This window comes from Corvus kubaryi, unplaced genomic scaffold (assembly GCF_017639235.1).
Source record: "Corvus kubaryi isolate FWS band 111438036 unplaced genomic scaffold, C.kubaryi_AGA036_p1.0 133, whole genome shotgun sequence".
Lineage (NCBI taxonomy): Eukaryota > Metazoa > Chordata > Aves > Passeriformes > Corvidae > Corvus > Corvus kubaryi.
Window position 1 is genome coordinate 6822969 of NW_024580667.1, and position 19595 is coordinate 6842563.

The 19595-nt window shown below is 35.6% G+C and overlaps 1 protein-coding gene across 10 annotated transcripts in view; it reads left to right on the plus strand.

The window, feature by feature from the left end:
• The window catches only part of DMD (dystrophin), a 1181561-nt gene that overhangs the window by 434126 nt on the left and 727840 nt on the right, over positions 1–19595 (plus strand). The window lies entirely within an intron of this gene.

Here is a 19595-nt window from a genome sequence, read left to right on the forward strand (position 1 = left end):
ATTGCAAAATTATACTTTTATTCAACACCGTGTTTTCAAATCTACTCTTCAAGTGACAGGTATTTTATTGAATAATGACTTCTCTTAAACACTCCCGGACAGAAACCCTGTGCCTATAAGCATGAACCCTGCTCCATTATTTAACATCAAATGTGTTGCAGTGGTGATTCACACAGCTTTTAAACAAGGTGTTTAAAACTATTGTAATTGTTTTGTTCTCCTTAGACACTATACAGATATTTTAGAGTAATGGGAAGTTATTATATAGGATAGATTTTATTTTCTTCAGGAACTTTTTTGTGATCAGTTGCAGGTTTTTTTCAGCACCTCCACCATCAAGAGTAATGTATAAGTTGAAATAAATGAATTCATTTCTACAAAGCATGGTTGCTAAAATTTGCTAAAAAAATATAATTCCATTATTCAGTCCTCATCTTGCATTCCAGTTTGCAGATCTCATCTTCCTGAATTTGAAAGATTTGTCTACTACAGTTGCATGCAATAACTAATAAAATAGTATTGTAATTCTACCAATTTGGCAGAATGTGAATACCTGACCAGAATCTGGACAAAATTGTGCTACAGCCACAACAGATATTAACAAATGGAAAGCATTCACTTAAGGATCCTTTGGGGAAACCACCAGACAATCTCATTATAATCAAGATAAACTTGAATTGCAAATAGCAATTAATATGCCAATTCAATGAATTCAGTTCTTAGCCAGTGATTATTTTTTGCCTCCAGCCATGTATTTCTTGAAGAGCTGTCATCTACCTATTAAAACAAGTTTATAATTCATATAAAATAGAAGTGGTAATTTTTTCTTCAGATACCTGGAGGAGTTATAACTTAATAATCCCATCTATTTTAACTAAATGAAATAAATATTATTTCTTTTTCATTTCTTAGTAGCCTTTCAATTTTCTGCCAGCTGTATTATGATTTTTGGGTACCATTAAAAATACTGCAACTGCCTTAAGATTTTCAGTAAAATCTACTTCTCTAGGGGACTGCAAGAAAGAAATCAAGAGCAATTCAAGTATTTTTTTTTTCTCTTCAATTTTGTAAATTTTAGAAAACTGACTCTCATTTCCGTCTAATTATCAAAGAAAAGTTTCATTAGATTTAGTTGATTTTGGTCTGCCAGTTTCCATGGTGCTGTCATGGAGAAGCAATTTTCACACAATATGTTGGTCTTCTGTTGAAATCATGGAATCATTCTTTCTCAATCTTTGCAAACTTTCATCTTCTAGGACTTGAATATTATAACTTCTGAAAAAAAAATAATAATTAAATAAGTCCTCTTTCCAAAGATTTTGATCATGATCCTGCAAATTTGACCAAATATGGCTTTGGATACGTCATATACTTGCTTCATACATCAGTTGTCAGAAATTGTAAGAGATATGAACTATGATTCTCGAGCTCCATACTGGCAAGAAGGAATAACATTGCCTTTCACACCATCATTTGTCAAAGTTCTTTCTCTTCTATCTTCTGCCCTTGTCTATTCTTTTATGTCACATTTCACTTCAGTTTCCCTATCTTCACTCTTCCTAGTAGCTTCACGACATGTGTGCCTTCAAATTTATCCTTCCATTCTGAATTCTTACTCTGTCACTCAGGAGGGTACTTGCAAGACCTAGTATTTCAGTTGTGCAAAGTGTGGCCAGACAAGTTTTGCTTTTTTTAACTGTGACCTGTCTCAAATTAAAAGATAGTCATTGCTCTGCAAACCTGTTCACTCAGTGCCTTCTTGTTTGGTCAGTGCTTCACCACTTCTGGTTGAATCAGTGAAGCATTTTCAAATGCCAGAGGTGAATGAATAGCAGTTTTTCTGCTAAAATTCAAGAAAAGTTTTCTTCCTTTATCTTGTTTACTGAGAAAGTGCTCATAAACTCATTAAGATCTTGGGACAGGAATTCACTTCTCAAACCTGAACCCTTGAATTTCCTGAATGAACACTAAGAAAGGTCCAACAGAAAATATTTATGTTGACAGTTTTCAGATGGCAGTTACTGCTTGGCAATTACCGAAGGCTTGCCTGAATTTGTAGATCTGTATTTCGTCTTGATGTATTCTTTGTAATAACACTTCACTTACAAATACCCAGCTTCACTTACAAATAAAATAATCCTCAAGTTAATTTTCTGAGACATTTCAAAATTCTCATTTAAAACTACCCATTGTCTTCTGTTCATATTTATGAAAGCACTGGGGGTTGTGTTATTGATTTATCTCATTAAACACCTGACCAAGAAGGGTGCTGTGTTTCCTTCCCATTTTGGTTTATCAGAGCAGTTCCTAGTATTGATCCCAGGCAAAACTCCTATCTCACTGTTTTCATTTTTATTTGCTACCTACTACCTCCACAGAACATAAAATATAGAGCCTTAAATGGGTTTGAGGTAAAAAAAAGAAATTGTGAAACACTGAAGTACCTGGAAAAGAAACTTTTATGATACAGAATCATAGATCATTTCGTTTGGAGAAAACAGCTAAATACGAATCCAACTTACCCTAACACTGACAAATGTCATGTCTCTAAGCCCCTCATGTACAGGTCTTTTAAATTCCTTCAAGGATGGTGACTACCACTTCCCTAGACGGACTCTTCTGGTGCTTGATAACCCTTACAGTGACAAATTTTTCCCAATATCCAATCTGAACTTCTTCTGGCACAACTTGAAGCCATTTCCTCCTCTTCTATTACTTGTTACGTGGTAGAAGAGACCAAACCCCACCTCACTACAAAGTCTTTTCAAGTAGTTCTAGAGAGCAATAAGGTCCCCAAGGTCTCCCCTGAGCCCCCTTTTCTCCAGGATGAACACTCCCAGCTCCCTCAGCTGCTCCTCATCACACTTGTGCTCCAGACCTTTCTCCAGCTTCCTTGCCCTTCTCTGGCCTCGCTCCAGCCCCTCAATGTCTTTCTTGTAGTGAGGGGCCCAAAATCAAACACAGGATTTGAGGTGTGGCCTCACCAGTGCTGAGTACAGAGGTACAATCCCTGCCCCTGACCATGGTATTGCTGATCCAGGCCAGGTGCCATTGGCCTTGGACCCCTGGGCACACCTGGCTCATGTTCAGCTGCTGTTGACCAGCACCCCGAGGTCCTTTTCTTCTGGGCAGCTTTCCAGCCCCCCTGTCCCAAGCCCGAAGATTTTCCTGGGGTTGCTGTGACCCAGGTGCAGAACTCTGCACTTTGCCTTGTTGAACCTCGTGCAATTGGCCCATCAATCCAGCCTGTCCAGATCCCTCTGCAGGGCCTTCCACCCTCCAACAGATCAATGCTCTAACCCTACTTGCTGCCACCTGCAAACTGAGTGAGGGTGACCTCTATTCCTGTTGGAAAAACAGTGCTGAAAATATAAGCATTGAAAAAATGGGGATGAACAAAATCTATGTATATTTTCAGACTCGTACTTCTGTAAATAAGCTTTTGACAGGTCCTGTCTGAAAGGTGAGTCTGTTAGTTTGGCTGCCTTAAATTATTTGTTATTTGAAATCAAACCCATTGATCTCTAAGCTTGTAGATTTTTTTTCTTTTGGCAGGAGATATATTTTCTTCATTCCACGTTATATGAAACACACTTTGTGTGCAGAATTACTCTTTAACATTTAAACTGACAAGCTTCAGTATATTTGAATTGAAATAATTTGAGATGAAGCAGTGGTAAATGGGGACAGTATTCACTGGCACATAATGATTTGATTTGGGTCCTAAGCATTAGAGGCTTCACCTCAGCCTTCAACCTTGTCATTATTAGTTTGTGAGAAATTCCTAACCATCCAGTCATTACTCTTGTTTTACAGAAGTTTTGTAATGCAGCTTTGCTTGTGTCTTCTGGGTGTTTTTATTTAGATTTTACAGAGTTTCTGTGTGGGACTTTGTCAGTCAGTTCATAACTAAAATAATTAACTTGAAAAGTCACTAAAAGCTCCCTATAAAATTAAGTTGAATTTATTCACCCAGCACAGAATCCTTCTGACAGTCTTGCCCTTGAGAATGGTGGTTTTCTAGACCCTGAATTTGCCATACTCTTGGTCTTCTGCCAGCAATTTAACTTCTTTAAACCTGCTGTGAGACCTCCTTTCTGGGACCCCTCAGGGTTCGTCTGTGCCACAGAATTTAGTGGTACAGCATTGCAGGATTGTTTCATTGCTTTCCTTTGAACTAAACCAGATCTTTGTTTTACCTAGAAGCTGTGATCTAAATACTGTCCTGTTTACCTTATGGCAAAGTCCTCTTTTGGAGAGGCATCAGAAGACAGTTAAGTACAACCAAATAGAAGTTTAGTTCCAACTTTTTGGTAATATTTCTAATGTAAGATACTTAACACAGAAAATATCTCATTGTGTCAGCATTGGGGGGAATTTATGGCAGAATTTAAAGTAGAATTTGGAAAACTTCAGAAATACTGAATTATCTGCACATTTAATCATCAGATCATGATGGATATAATTTGGGCAACAAGTATAATGATAGTCCCACGTGTTAGCTCAGGTGTTCTCATTTAAATAGAATCTTGCTCTGTTTGGAAAGCTAGGATCTGTTTCTTTAGAGCTAAGTGAAATCCCTAGGATTCAGACTAAGTATAATATAATAGCAAAATCTGCCACCAGAGGTCAGAACCAGGAAATGCAGAGATGGAAAAAATCAAGCTAAGTGCAAGTCTTCTGGAATTCTTAGGGAGCTCTCCTGAATGCCATGTCTCCAAGGAACAGTTTGAAAAATGATGAAGCAAACATTTTCAAGTGTGTTTATATATTTTACATTTCCAATAACAGTCTGGAAAATTGATGGCTTCTTGTCTGAGCCTGGAGGTCTGTCAAGATGGCAGTTGTTTCCTGTCACTGCTTTGTGTGTAGACCCCAGCAGCAATTCTAACTCGTTTTTGTGGGTTTTTTTCTTTTTTTTTTGTTTGAATGTTTACTTTAGATTCTTTTTCAAGAGTTTTTGTTGTCAGAAATACTAGTACTCACATGGGTAAGCAATAACTTGTAGTGGATCTAGTTTTCAATATATCAGAGTTTTCAGTCTACTTTATTTCACATGCTCACTCATTTGATTTCCCCCGCAGCTGAGCTCATGAGGTCTCAACTTCCCTGCCAGGACAGAGAGGCTGCTGCTGCCATCAGCTTGAGCTCTGCCACTGCTTTACATTTACAGATACTGGACATCACTGACCAAAATTCTTAGGCATCACCTGCTACTTGTCTCCACATATCTCTCTGTTGAACAGGACACAAGCAAGTGCTATGAGGCAGCGTCAGGGGAAGTTCAGAGTGGACATGAGGAAAGGGCTCTTCAATGAGAGGATTGTCAGTGAGTGGAACCTGCTTCCCAGTGAAGTGGTCATGGCACCAAGCCTGTAAGAGTTCAAGAAGAGTCTGTATGTTGGTCTTAGTCATATGATTTAGTTTTAGGTTGTCCTGTGAGGAGCAGGGAGATGGACTCAATCCGTCCCAATTTGACATATTCTTTAATTCTCTGATCTACAGGATTTTTTCTTACTTCCAGGATCTTCTAGTCAGCACCTTTTCCACCTTATTTCCAAATCCCATTCTCTTCCCCGACATGAAATCTTTTTAGGATGCTTCTTTTCATCAGCAGGTGGTTTTTGCATAATCATGAGACGGCATTTTTCCCAGTGTAAACAGTCTATAGGCAGAAGCACAATTCATGATCAGCCTCACCAGGAGTGCTTCTGTCTTCTGCCTCTTCAATAATGGCAGGATTTAGAGCATGCTAAATCATGTCTAGACCATTTTTTAGCAAAACTTACAACCAGTCCCAGCTGCTTGTAGGTGGCAGGTAGCAGGAATCAGCCCAGGAGCTCAGAAGTGCAATTTCAGGCTTTCAGCTTCCTCTGCTCCACAGACCTAGGCAGTTATCTAATCCCTGTACAAGTTCCTGTTCACATTCACTAATGAAGGTGGGGATTTTTTCCACCTCTAATGGGTAATGACAATTCGTGAGTTTGTCATAAAAAGCAATTACTTACTGACTTTCCCATCCCTTTTTAACTTTCATTCTTAATTGACCTTAAAAAACATGAGAGAAACCTTTATTTTTATGTAAGACCTTTTCAACACTAATTTTTTACTCAAAAATAGCTGTAAAGCTTGTTTAAACAAAGGGACACTGGAAATGTAATGTGGAATTTCCCATGTGAACTATTAGTGTGTTCCTTGCTGAGTGATAAGATAGGGTAATATGTTATTCAGAAAGTAAAAATTCCTAGATAAAATATAACTTTATCTGCTGTATATTCAGATCGAATCCAGTAACTCTGAATAAATTGATAATGTCATAATCATGAGTGTACCTGTAACTGGCTGGAAATATTTAAGAACAAAACCATTTTCTAATAGGTGAACTTGATTTGCATTACTTTTAAAGTGTAAGGTTTCTGTAACTTTTTTTTTCCTATTAGAAACATGGAAATGTTATACCAGTCATTTCCTGATTACATTATTGGTATATGTATTTTTGAACAGACAACTGTACATACCTTCAATAACACACTTTTACCTTGACTATTTTTTTCTTATAGGTTATTTTAGATGCTTTTAACTAGCTTCAGTGCTATTTTAAGTTCCATCGGTATTTTTTTGAAAAGCACTCTTACCAAGAGTTTCTTTTTTTCAAAGTTGAACAGTAATATAGCTGCTTCTTTTTTTAAAAAGTCTATTATAAAAGTTCTAAACTGTACTTGAAATCTGGTCTTGCCAAAATTAAAACCTTGTTAATATGAGTGAGAGGATTCACTTAAAAAAAAATCACTGAATTTTGCAGTTTCGAGTATTTTTGCCTCTCTTGAAAGAAACTTGTTTTCTTGGTTGTTAAATAGCCTACTGTTCAAGGCCTACAAAAAATATAAAATAAAATATAAAGGATATATAATATTTTAAAATGTTCTTTTAAGTAATTTTGTGCCACTGAGTCTCTTGAACATAAAGTATGTGTATGGTATGTTAAAGATGGATGTAGATACAGCAAAGAATGGCACACATTCCTTCAACGTGAACTTTTTTTTTGTTTTTAAATATCCATAATATGTTACTGAGTAAATTTTAATCCCCCTTCTGGCCTGTAGAATTTAGGCAACAGTGCAGAATTGCTTGTATCAGCAGTGGATTTGATGCAAAGGAAGGGCTAGATAAAATGTAGCACACAATGTTAATGAAAATCCTTACTGGTAAATAGACTGGTGTTCATTTTTTTCTTAATCTGAGAACAGAAATTGAAGTAATTTGAGGATTTGTACCATTTGAAGTCATTATGCATCCCCATTTCAAACACTTCAGAAAGGCCTTTCACTTTATGCACACAAAAAAAGTGAATTTAGTCTGAGATTGAGAAAGCAAGCAATTCACTCTTAGCACTCTTTCATTACACCTATTAAAACCTCTGAAATGCAAATAAAAATTTGATATAGAACTCAAGTCTTTTGAAAAACTTCTCAAATCAACAGAACAGTTTAGCATGCAAAAGCAATTTAAAGTATTTGTCTAGAGATAATATTATAGCATCATTCTGAACAGTGTTATTGTTAGAATTTTCCTCATCTCTGTATAACAGGTGGATTTCTCAATAGTATGATGAAATTTTGCTTTGTAATTTTAGATAGTATTACTTTATTTTAAATCTTAGTTTATTAAGAATTTTTATTACTAAATAATTTATCTGGATTTGACATTAATAAATTAAAAAGACAGCAAAGATGAGATTGTCTGCTTCATATGCTAATCTAATAATATTTTTTTGTGTCCAGATGAGAATTATTACTAATGCCAGAAAAAAAAAAGCAAAACCCTAAAGAAATCCTGCATGTTGATGTCGCAGCAGCAGCTTTTTTTCTTCATGTGCTCAGGAGTAGGAGAGAAAGTTTAGTTTAGAGCCTCAGCTTTCTCAGTGGTTTTGCTGGGCCTCATCAACGAGGGAAGCTTCCTTGGCCCCTGTAGTTTCATCTTATCTTTCTTTGTCTTTATGTGCAGTGTGACAGGATACATTCCCTTTAACATATAATGGCTTCCAGAGGATTACCTGAAGTGTTGGTTAAACATACACGAAAATGATGAAAACTTTAAGGATTGCATTTTCCAATTAAAACTCCTTGAGTTTTAATTACACTACTTTTATATAATTTATCTTGATTTCCTGTCCTGCCTTACACCATCACATGGTTGAGTTCTATTCAGCTAAAATAAAACAGAAGAGGGTTTTTAATTAAGATAGCTTCGAATAATATGTGCAGGGTATGCATTGTGCCCCTAAAATGCCTGTGCCCAAGTGTAGCTGTAACTTTCAGGAAATAGCTTTATGTTTTACTCTAGTAGAAAGTGTTAAGACTTCTGTGGAGAAAACCTTTGTGCCCCCAGGTGCATATAGTACTCTATATGGTAAAATCTAAAATATTTTTGGTGTGTGACAAATGGTTCTATTGATTTTGAGAAGTGAATGAACAGTTAATTGCCCACTCCCCTGCAGAGCCAGTGAGTCTTTCTGCTTCCTGAATGTCCTTTTGCCCAAATCATTGTTTTGTGAGATAGTAGGTAACCTTTTTGTTGTTGTTGTTTCTATTGTTTTCAACAATGCTATTAGAATTGTATGTTTTCAGGGTCTGTAGGAAATGTTGTGTATTGTTTGTTAGTTCACTTTTGTATGGCAGGGAGGTCTGCATGTTTACCTGAAGCAGTGACCTTTGCAAAGTCCGGATTGCGTATTTCTACTGTCGTGAAAGTCCTGGTTTCTTTATTTCCCCTACTGATTTTGATGCAATAGAAGCTGTGAATTGTAATGCTTGTGTAGAAGACTCTTCTTCTAAGATACTGCAACGTGTACTTTTTAGTTTTGGTCTGCATGTACGGACTTCAGATCCAAGTATAGAAAAGAAAATATTCCTAGATTTTCCATGTTTATTTCCTACAGCAAAGACATCTCTCTCTATATACAGTAGTATTAAGGAATTTTGCTTTATAGTTTCGTAAGATTTATAAGTGTTCTAAGCAATATTATTATATACAGGTATGTTAGTATTATTGCACAGTCTGCATTAATAATACAGGCTGTGGTGATCAGTGAGCTAAAGCAAAAAGGAGGAAGAAATAATACCTTTTAAAAGAAAAAATAGTTTTGGGGTGGAGGGTAACAAAAAATTTTTTAAATGATCAAGCTTTATTTAGAAATTCCAGTCCTGAAAGCATAATAACACATAGTAAAAATAAGAACTTCAAAAATAGAAAGATTGTACGGAACAACATGGTGTTTGGACAGAAAGCATTTGTTTTGTTAGAACTTAGTTAACTGTAGCAAAGGAATAATAGATTTATTTTGATTGAATAAATAATTCTTAGAAATGGAAAAAGGAAATTTCAGATTCTTGATAGTGGTGTCATTAGAGCTGAAACAGTAGTTTAAATAAACTGTGGATGATGTAGTGAGGCATCAAACTTTAGAAAACAGATGTGTGTTTTAAAAGAGTACAAAATAGAATTTTCCAAAAATTATTACTTGAAAGTTTTTACTTGAAAACAGTAGCAATCTGTTGTGGAATTAGTTCTGAGGGCTGTTTGCAAGTCATTTGGAAAATATTTTGAAAGGAAAAAAAAAAAATGTTTACCTCCTAAGCATGAATAAGAAAATAATAAAAATCTGGTTTGACTTAAAGCATAGCTCCCATTAATACATGTTGAATTGTTATGTGTGTTTAGAGGAAGTCGAAACCACAAGAAGTGGAGACAGGTGGAAATATGATATGCAGGTTTTTTGTTTGATGTTTATATAGGCAGTCTTCCATGTTTATATTTTCCTACCTCCTTTATTTCTGCTGTAATCTTTCCAGATTTGTTTCTCTCTTTGGTATTTGCATCCTAGCTAATGTAACAATATTTTTCAGCTTCTACCAAACGTGCTTTTTATCTTCATTTGAACAAAATTACAAGTGACTTATGAACTGTTGGTCCAGTATATTGTTTGTGTCAGCTTCTGAATTGCCAATTCTTGCATACTACAGTTGATACTTCTTCACTCTAGAAGCATATAAAACATTTTCCTAACTTCCTTTTGAGAGAAGGTCTTCTGTCTGTTAGTTTGAAGTGGTTTGTGCTGTATTTGGTGGAGAACACATATCAATTTCAGTTCAATATATTTTTGCAAAAATAAGGCAGGTCTAATATTGATTTTTCTCTGGTTTTTATTCTAATACTTTGCTTCTGGAGTAATAACAAAAGAATTTTAAAAATAATTCTGTTGTCTGTCAGAAACAAACAAAAAACACAAACCAGAAAAGGGAGGAGGAGGTGAGGGACGGGGGGGGAGAGAGAGAGCAGAGATAAGGAGCTTAAAAGATTCCTTTATAAAATAAATTTAAAAAAAAGAATCATGCATACACTGATTGTGTCAGAGAGAGCAGCAGCTTCAGATGCAAGTCAAAGACCATCAGTGAGATGAGGGGAGGATGAAATGAAAAAGGCATTGACTGACTGTTACAGGATTAATAAAGGTGGCATGTTCACTGTGTGCATCCCAAGCTGCTTTGTTGTTTGTGCTGAGGTGTTTTTCTGTTCAGCACAGCCTGTTTCATACGCTTAACAAATGACCTTCATTGTTGAGGTGTTAGACATGTAAAAAGAGAGTGACACTTTTGTTATTAATTTTGGTTTCTATATTCACTGAGAACTTTTGGTTTTTTTAGTGTAGTGTTTTAGGGCAAGTGTAATGTTCCTGTACTCAGTTCACTAGGGATAACTTGCTTTGAATTTAATAGTAGGATCAAAAACCAAAGGTTCTACAACATTGTTTCCATTCTAAAAGATACTGAGGTATGATAACAATAAATGACTACATGGTTTGCATGGGTTTTCCCACTTGAATTGCGTTTGCAAAATGAATAAGAAAGTATAATTCCACAGTACATTATGTGTTGTATGTTACTCCAGCCCCTCAATGTCATTATGTTCAGTATGATTACCTTTTTAAAAGTGTCCTCTAGTCCATTAATAATTGACCACTCCTTTCCAGAGTACATTCCATTTCTGTCCAATACCTTTGGTCTTAAAAATTACCTTATTTCTCGGAGCTCTTTATTTCTATTCACACTCTTAATCACAGTGCTCTTGTATCTTCTCTACATCACCAAGGAAATGCTTTCTCTGTTATGCTGTGCCATCTTTCGCTACTTCTAGTTTTTCCCTGGTTCTCCTGGCTCTTTTAAATTCAGTCTCAAAATCACTCTCTTCTGCAGCGATGGCTTGAACTAAGTTTTAACTCATTCATGTTCAGCCTCCTAATTTTCCCATTTTTAACATCTCCTTTCACTCTTTAGCCTTGTTCCTGGCTTTTTTTTTTTTTTTCTTTCTGTCCATATACATGATGGATACTGCAATGAATATGCTATCTAATACCTGCAGCTTAGAGTCATGCATTACATTTTAGTGAATATGGGTACATTTCTATATCATATGGGGAAGGATAATATTGCTTGGCAAAATTTAACCTGTAAGGCACCTGTAATTCTCTTCTGCTACATAAGCAATATCAGGAAAAAGTATTTGATAAAATATTTGGAGATTCTGTTTCAACATTCTGGTAATCATTTTAAGAGCAAAAATAGCTAATTTTTATATATATAAGAATGTACTATGAATAAATAAATAAATCCCAATAGGTGTGAAATTCTAGAAGTAAGAAATTGCTTTTTGCTAGATCTCAACTAGCAAAGGAAAGTGGAAAAGGGAATATGAAAACAAATATTGAGAAAGAAAGTAAAGATAGATAAGAATATGACTTCAAAACAGTACATTTATAATGTATTTTTTAAACTGACAATTTCAGAATTACTAGTGTCTATTAGGAATTTAGTAGCTACAAAGCTACGTATTCGTTGTACATTGTCTCTATAATTAGAATTTAGAATCTTGTAACTCACTGTTTCATGCCCACCTCATTAGTAATTGTATCTAACTACATCTGAGTAGTCTCACTTACTGTCCACTGATTCGTGGCTCAGAAATTTCCTGAGCTGGATATGGCATCTTTATATTTAAAAGTCCTCAGTGGATTTTTATCCTGTTCTTCTATCCAGTTGCTGCTCTCTGTAAGCATTTAGGAAAGTTTTCTACATAGGTTTCAGTATTCTAGAAGGACTTCTTGGTAGTTCTTATTTTTATCTTTTGGAAATACTTTAATATTTTCTGTATTAATACCCAATTTATAAACCTGAAGCTCTGCATTCAGAAGAGGAGAAAAACCCCATTGTGAGATGATTGGTTATCATTTTGACTGATTCTCAGCTTTTGATTTATTATTCAGAACATGTAGCTACAAGCAAGGTAGTTACACTACAGAATTATAAAAAAACCCAAAACATTAAATCACGTGGACCTCTTCTGTAACAACCTTTTGGTTAGTGTTTAATTTGAAATTGAAAATATATTCATTGCAGTGGTTTCCATTGAAGAAGGAGAGCCTCTTTAATAGAAACTGAAATACATTTTGAGAGAGTTTAAATACAATATGGATAAACCGTGTAAGAGCCGTGAATGGGATATTCAGCCTATTCAAGCAAATTTCACTATCTAAGATTTTAGATGACTTTGCAAAACCACATATTTTAATAATTCCTTCCAACTCTAATAGCACATAATGTTGAATACTCTGAAATCTCCAGGACCTCAACCTCAACTTCGCAGAAACTGATTAGTATGTCCACTAATTGGCTCTTGCCCCAGAATCTTTATTTCTCAAAAGAAAAAAACTATCCTAGAGATGTATCTCATTGTAGTTAATTGCTGTGGCTGTTGATGCTTTCAAAGGCATTTTGATATTGCACTATGTTAATATATAAAAAGAGTTTTGAATTGAAATATTTTTATTGAGAAGACTGGAGGGTCTTTTATGCACTGGGATAGCACAGATTTTGCTGACAGCAGTAGCAGAAGAGAGAGAGACTAGGAAAAAAGAACAGAAGTAACAACAACTGAATGGGATGATAGAAAGAGAAGGCTACTTTTTCTTCCTGAATGAGAGAGCCATATATATACATTTTCATAGTTTTTTGAACTATAAAGCTGTAGAATTCACAATGAAGTATATGTGGAAAAAAAAAAGCTTAATTTTTTTTTCACTTTTTACTCTTGGCCCGCATTTCTGTAATCTTAATCTTGAAGTCTCCATTTGTATTTAGCATGATACCTTTTCATGTTTGTTTCTTGATTTGTCTGTTGCCAGAGAGAAAAAGGGTGCAGTCTACATTTCTATCTCAATCTCCTGTATGACATGCTAAAGAAATAATTCAATACATTTTTGGACAATCCATTTGCATTTCTGTTGGCTAAGAAATAATTTACCTCTTTCTGTTTAAGTTTTCTGTTTATACATTCAGTAGTTTTTCTCCACGTGGAGATTGTGAGAATACAATTTAGAACATAGAACATTTCATAGAATGGTTTAAGCTAGAAGAGACACTGAAGATCTCTAAAGACTTTTAAAATTTCTTTCTCAGAGCAGTCTGTTTCAAAGCAGATGTTATTTTAGTCCTAACTCATTTAGAATTTGCATCTTAAAAATGAAAATTAAGTAAAAATGACCATTATCTATTCAATCTTGAATATTTCTCCTGCTACTGAATTATACTGTGACCACAACTCAAATTTTAGGTGGTATGATCATCACTAGTGGGTAAAATTACCTTTTCCTTTTTCGTGTGTGTGTATGTGACAGTATAAAACACTATGGAAATTTCTCAAATAATCTGAATTTGCAGGTTAGGAGTTACCTTTTTGGTAGCACTACTGGGGAAAAGGCCCCAGGCTTCTTGACCTGTGATATACTTTCATCAGGACCCTGTTACTATTTACTGCCGGAGAGTTCTGAGAAGAGTCATTAGTTTATAGTGAAAACTTATCCTGGGGTGAAAATTTCACCTTTCTTTGAGTGGAGTCTTATTTATGTATTATATAGAGGCCAAATGATCTCACAGTCTACTGCGTGACATGACAGTTCCTGAAGTATACTTGACTTTAAAATGTGCCCTGGTCTTTCATCAGGAAAGGGAAGGTTTGAAGAATGGTAGGTAGACTAGCCCTTTCAACAGGAAGAAATCATAATTTTGTTGTAGGTTTATGATGAAAGTAATTCCATTCAGTCACAGACAGTTGATTTACACATCCACACCTACTCCTATCACTGTCTGGAGCCGTGGTTCTTAATTGATTGAATAGGAAGTGCCTTCCTTAGAGAGGCAGGTACTGGTGTCTTGTCACCAGCAATGCTACAAACAGAAATGCATTTTATAATCAGAAAAACTCAACAAAATTAAAACACTTAAATAAAGAGGCTGAAAATTTTCCCTGGAGACTTTATAGAAGCAGTATGTTTTGATACACTTTGTGTCAAGCAGCTACTAAGCAAAACCTGATTTGATAGTTTTACAAGTACAGGTGTGTTGAAGAAAGCAAGCTAAGGTGAAAACCTTTTGGTGAAGCACTGACTCACTTGACTGTGTATGCAAAATGAAACAGTTTTTAGCTTGTTAGAAAATTTGATCATTATGTGTGGCTGGCAGCCTTGATTCCTGTCTCTTATGTCTTAACACTATCTTACCTGTCCTCACAGTTCCTAGTCTTAGTCTCTTCCCCAAGCCAATTGATTCCAGGTTTTTTTTCAGTCTTTCAGTTGTTTTAAGGCAACTTCTACACTCTAGAGCTATTATGAATGGATGTGGGTTTAAATAAGTCTCTGCCTTTTGCCCAGGCCTCTGGCAGCAGGCAGTAGCTTTATTGAGGTGTCCAGCACCCCAGGACCCACTCTCATTCATAAGTTCTTTAATAATGGCTGATTCAGTCCATTATAGAATGAATTATTTATTTAATAGACACAAAACTAACAGACAGAAGACTTAAAACAGACTATTACTACACAGGAATAAGGCAAAAGGGAACACTAATATAACACGCGGGGTTAAAGGTACCATCAATTTTATAGCTAGCGAAGAAGAAGTATAACTTAGGATCCAACGTCTCTTACCATCCAATTCCTGATGGAGCACACATCAAAATCCTTTCCCTCAATTCCCAGGAAAGTAACCACGGAATTTGTGTCCAGACTCTGGGAAGAAGTCTTGCACATTTTCAGTGCCTGTGTGTAGCAGGCTTCTGCCTCTGTGACAGTTGTGTGGGCTTTTATAGACATAAGAGCCATGTCTTTTAGTCAAGAAGATTCTTAGCAGGGAGCCTGAGCCCTTTTGGTGCCAGAGATGACCCCATGCTGGGCCTGTGACCCACCTGGGTTATCTCTTGCATATGCACCAACCATCTGGAGGAGATAGACATGTCCTGCCACAAGAACCCAAGGTGCAAACTTTTGCTTTAGTGCCAATAAGTTCTTTATTTGTCTCTTTCAGTCTTTATTTCTACCAGCTGTACCTAGTAGAGTAGTTGGAGAGATTCATTTGCTTTTACCACTTTCCTGTCAATAGTTGCTACATTTTCCTTCCTTTGTAGTGAGTGTAGTTTCATCAATACTGCCTGGCTCTGTCTTTTCTCTTCAGCATATACCTTGCCTAAGCTCCATTGATTTTTAATGACCTAATAATCTGCTACATCTCAAAACTGCAGTTGCAAGGACAGGTCAATTCATCCAGGTGGAAACATATGCAGTAGAAATGGAACTACTGAGAAAATCAAGTACTAAAAATCTAACTTGTCTCAACTGAGCAAGCAAAACCTGCAATTTTTCAGACTTATCATAAGGCCAAACCTTTGTGGATTTTCAGAAAAATAGAAAAAAAATCTTTCTTACTCAAGATTAATTTACAAAGACATTTTTTAAACAGTTAGTAAAATGGAAGTGCTTGCCTCATTTAGAACAAGGAAATTGTTAACATTATATTAACAAGCAGTCTGAACCAATTTATCTTATAAGTTTTATTACCAGAAATGACTGAACTATTCTGGCTGGACTTATCTGTTGAGAAAACATAGTCTTGATTATTGAAAAGACCATTTTATCATTTAACATTTTAACAGTCATAATTTTGAAATACAGAGACACATAAAATAAATTTTGTAATGAGAAAGTTGGAGGAACTGAAAGAATAAGCAATGGTTTCCTTCTTACATGATAGAAGGCATAGTTAGAGAATGAATAATGTGAACTATTTTCTGAGGCTGTAATCCTGCAAAAGGAGTGTTCAAAATGAAAAAGATACTCTGAATTTAAATTTGCCTTTACTAAAAAATGTTTCTTTAAAATTTTGTGTCTCTGAGTTTAAAAGCTCTAAACGTCTAGAGCCTCATTCTTTACCTTTTCCAGTGGGACAGGCAGTTTCTGAAGGAAGGAAATATATAATATAAATAAGAGTGCTGGAATAAACCATAAATGTTTCCTGTAAAATGACTTTCAATAGTTCCCCAACTATTTTCTAAAACTCAGAATCAGTCCTTATGTATTAATAGAAACATTCTTGAAGAATTTGCGTTCACAGAACTAATCCTTCTCCTCCCTTTAGGAACATAATGCAATAGCAGGTGTGGAACATTTTGTCCCCTCACTTTCTCACCTTGAAGGGAGTGCAAGCTCATGGTTTAAACTCTGTGAATTAATTCATACATTTGCCAGGGATATCTCATTTTTCCCTGGCTTCTGAAGGTCAGAGGATTTTTATTTTCACTTACTATACTTTAAATAAAATCTTCAGAGTCTCTGGGGTCTTTCAGCCCCCACACCCAAGCAGAAGATGGTAAAGTGTACAGAGATTAACATTCCCATCATATTACCTAGATATAATTCATTTATGTCCAACAGAAAGCAAAGAAAAAAAAAAAGATAGTCTAGAGGACAACAAATGGGTCCAGAGCAATTTTTTCTTTCTACATCAGTCCATAAGAACAACCAGGATTATGTTACATGCAAAAGTGGCTGACCATTCTTCAAAACAGTCTGTGAGATGACTGCCTGACTAATTCCTAACTACCATGTGACACATGTTCGTTAAATGTTCATTAAATGTTCATTAATGTTCATTAAATATCTAAATTTCTCGTGTCTTTTTCACTGGTGTTGGTCAGTGCTCTCCAAAGTATAGCAAACTTGAGAGTTCGCTGGCTCTGAGATGGATGTCCCTCAGAGGGAGGTTGCTGTCTACATCCTGCTGTGCTCAGAGGAGCTCAAGGGGTCTCAGTTTAGGACCACTGCTTATAGCATCACAAAAGAATTGGTCTTAGTCATAGTATCTTTCCATCTTGGCCACAAGTTAGGTCAGTAACTTTCTTTAAATGTTGGATGACAAAACTCTTTTCCCACTCAGGTCACTATTTCGTTTGTTTAGGCAAAAAAAAAGAGTTTCCAAGACTGTTCATGAAAAAATAGGATCTTGTTAGCCAACATAAATTCCTGGGAACAGACAATATTTATGATGAGCTCAAGGCTGAGACCCACAAGTATTTCTGAGATGGTTGTGCAACCCAAGGAGGAGGGAGGGGTGTGCACCATCACAATGAGATTTTGTTGAAGTTTTTATTCAGTAAGTGTAAGTGTTTTGCTCTAACTGCACCCAAGTCTGTGCTGCATACTCATTAAATACTTTACTAAGAATAGGTTTTGATTCAAGAATGAAACTGTATGCATATTTAGGCAGCTTTTTTTCCTAAGCATAGCCTTCCTAGCATTTTATGGCTCTAACAATTTGACTTCAGCCTGTCCATACTGTTTCTCATTCTCTTAAAAAATATGGTTAGAAACAACTATCACGACTTATATTAGGTGTCTGTGTTAATAATGCTGCATATCTGTGCTATCCATGTGGTATATGCAACACCTAAAAATTTGATAGTGTCCTCACTGGTTTATAAATTTCAAAGAGATTTCATACAAACTCATAAATAAGAACACTCACAGGTTATGCTGTTTGGTTGCCTACCAATATGTTTTATAAAGATCAGAGGTTTTCATTGTTGTTTGTCTTATGTGGATTATTTCATTGTGGTTTATTCTTCATGTTGTAGGATCTGCATACTTAAATTTGGGGTTTATTATGGGATGAATAATTTTTATAATGAACTTTGAAACCCTGCTTTGGTTTTTAATAGAAAGAGTGTGCCATAAGCTTTAGCTCAGTAGTTGTCCAGTTCTAAGTGTTTTGTATTCCATTTACAGCTAATTCCACCGATTTCAATAGCTGTTTTTCATTCGATATCCAGGGTGAGCAAGGGTGGATTGCTATCTTTTGGAGAGAAAACAGAACTGACAGAAGTAGTAGACATGAAATGTAACAGTGTTTATACATGATTTTTGTCAAGTCAAAAACCACTGTTGCCTCCAAGGAGTGTTTTTTGTCTTGTAGACATTCTATAGTGTTACCATTTTAAAATTCTATGCTTATGTATTTTTCTTCTAGTCTTTTGCTGTTTTCCTTATGTCAGAAAAAAGCCTGGGTTCTTTTCCTTTCCTTTTCTTTTTTTTTTTTTTTTTTTAATTGAGAACACAATTTGGAATACCTGTCAAGAAACTCTTTTGGTTTCTGTTTTTATTAGAGTCTTTTGGTTTTTTTATACTTTTTCAAGAGAGATTGCAACAGATCTGAAATTAGTCCAGCCACCATTTTGTCATAGAAGGTCATGAGTCCAAGATTTTGGAAAGCATTTCCATGCAATATTTATGTTAGCATGAGAGAAAGCAGTGAAAATGCTGATCATTAGGAAAAATTATACTTAGTAGTTGTTCCTCAGACAAAGTGTTGCGGGGGGTCGTTAGTTAAACACTTGTCATCCATGAGACAGTACTCTGTGTCTGATCTAGAGAAAGAAGGATTTTCAGATGAAGAATGTTCAAACAAATACAGACAACATAGATTATCACAGATCTCTACAAACATGATATCCCTAGCCTCACTCAACTGTTAAAGCTTTTTTTTTTTTTTTCCACTGTAACAGATATGGCTATATCCCATGAAGTATTGCTATGGAAAGAAAAAAAAAAATATTACCTGTGGAAAAAATGATCAAGTCATCCCTTTCCACAGTGGAAAAAACTGTATCTTGCTCCAGAAATGTGATGTGGTTGGGTGCAATTTCTTACTGCATTGTATACTGTTGGAAATCTAGAACTACACACAGTCCAAAAACTTATTTGTGCAGAAGGGATATGTGCCGCCCATTTTCTGTGCTTCATTATTTATATTTCTGAAAGATAATACTTCCTTTTAAAAAAAAAAAAATAAAAAAAAATCCCAGACTATAAAGTTCATCAGATTTCCAAGCCTGCTTTTTCTGATGAGTTTCTCACGCAAGTGGTGATAGAGTCATGACTATTACCTAGCCTAACACATATTTAGGGATCTGCCAAAATTGCATGTGATTATTAGATCTATACAATTCAGAATGAAGCTGTTGTTGTGAAGATTGAGAATTTCATTTTTAGTGATTACATGGCATGCATTACACTTCCTGAGGTCAGTTGAGTTGGTTGAGCTCTCATCCCATATGGGCCATTCACATAAGAGTTGGCCTTGATGATCCTCTGGGTTCCTTCCAACTCAGAGCTTTCTGTGTTCCTGCTTGTGGCTCTAGTGATTAACTTTCAGTTCTAA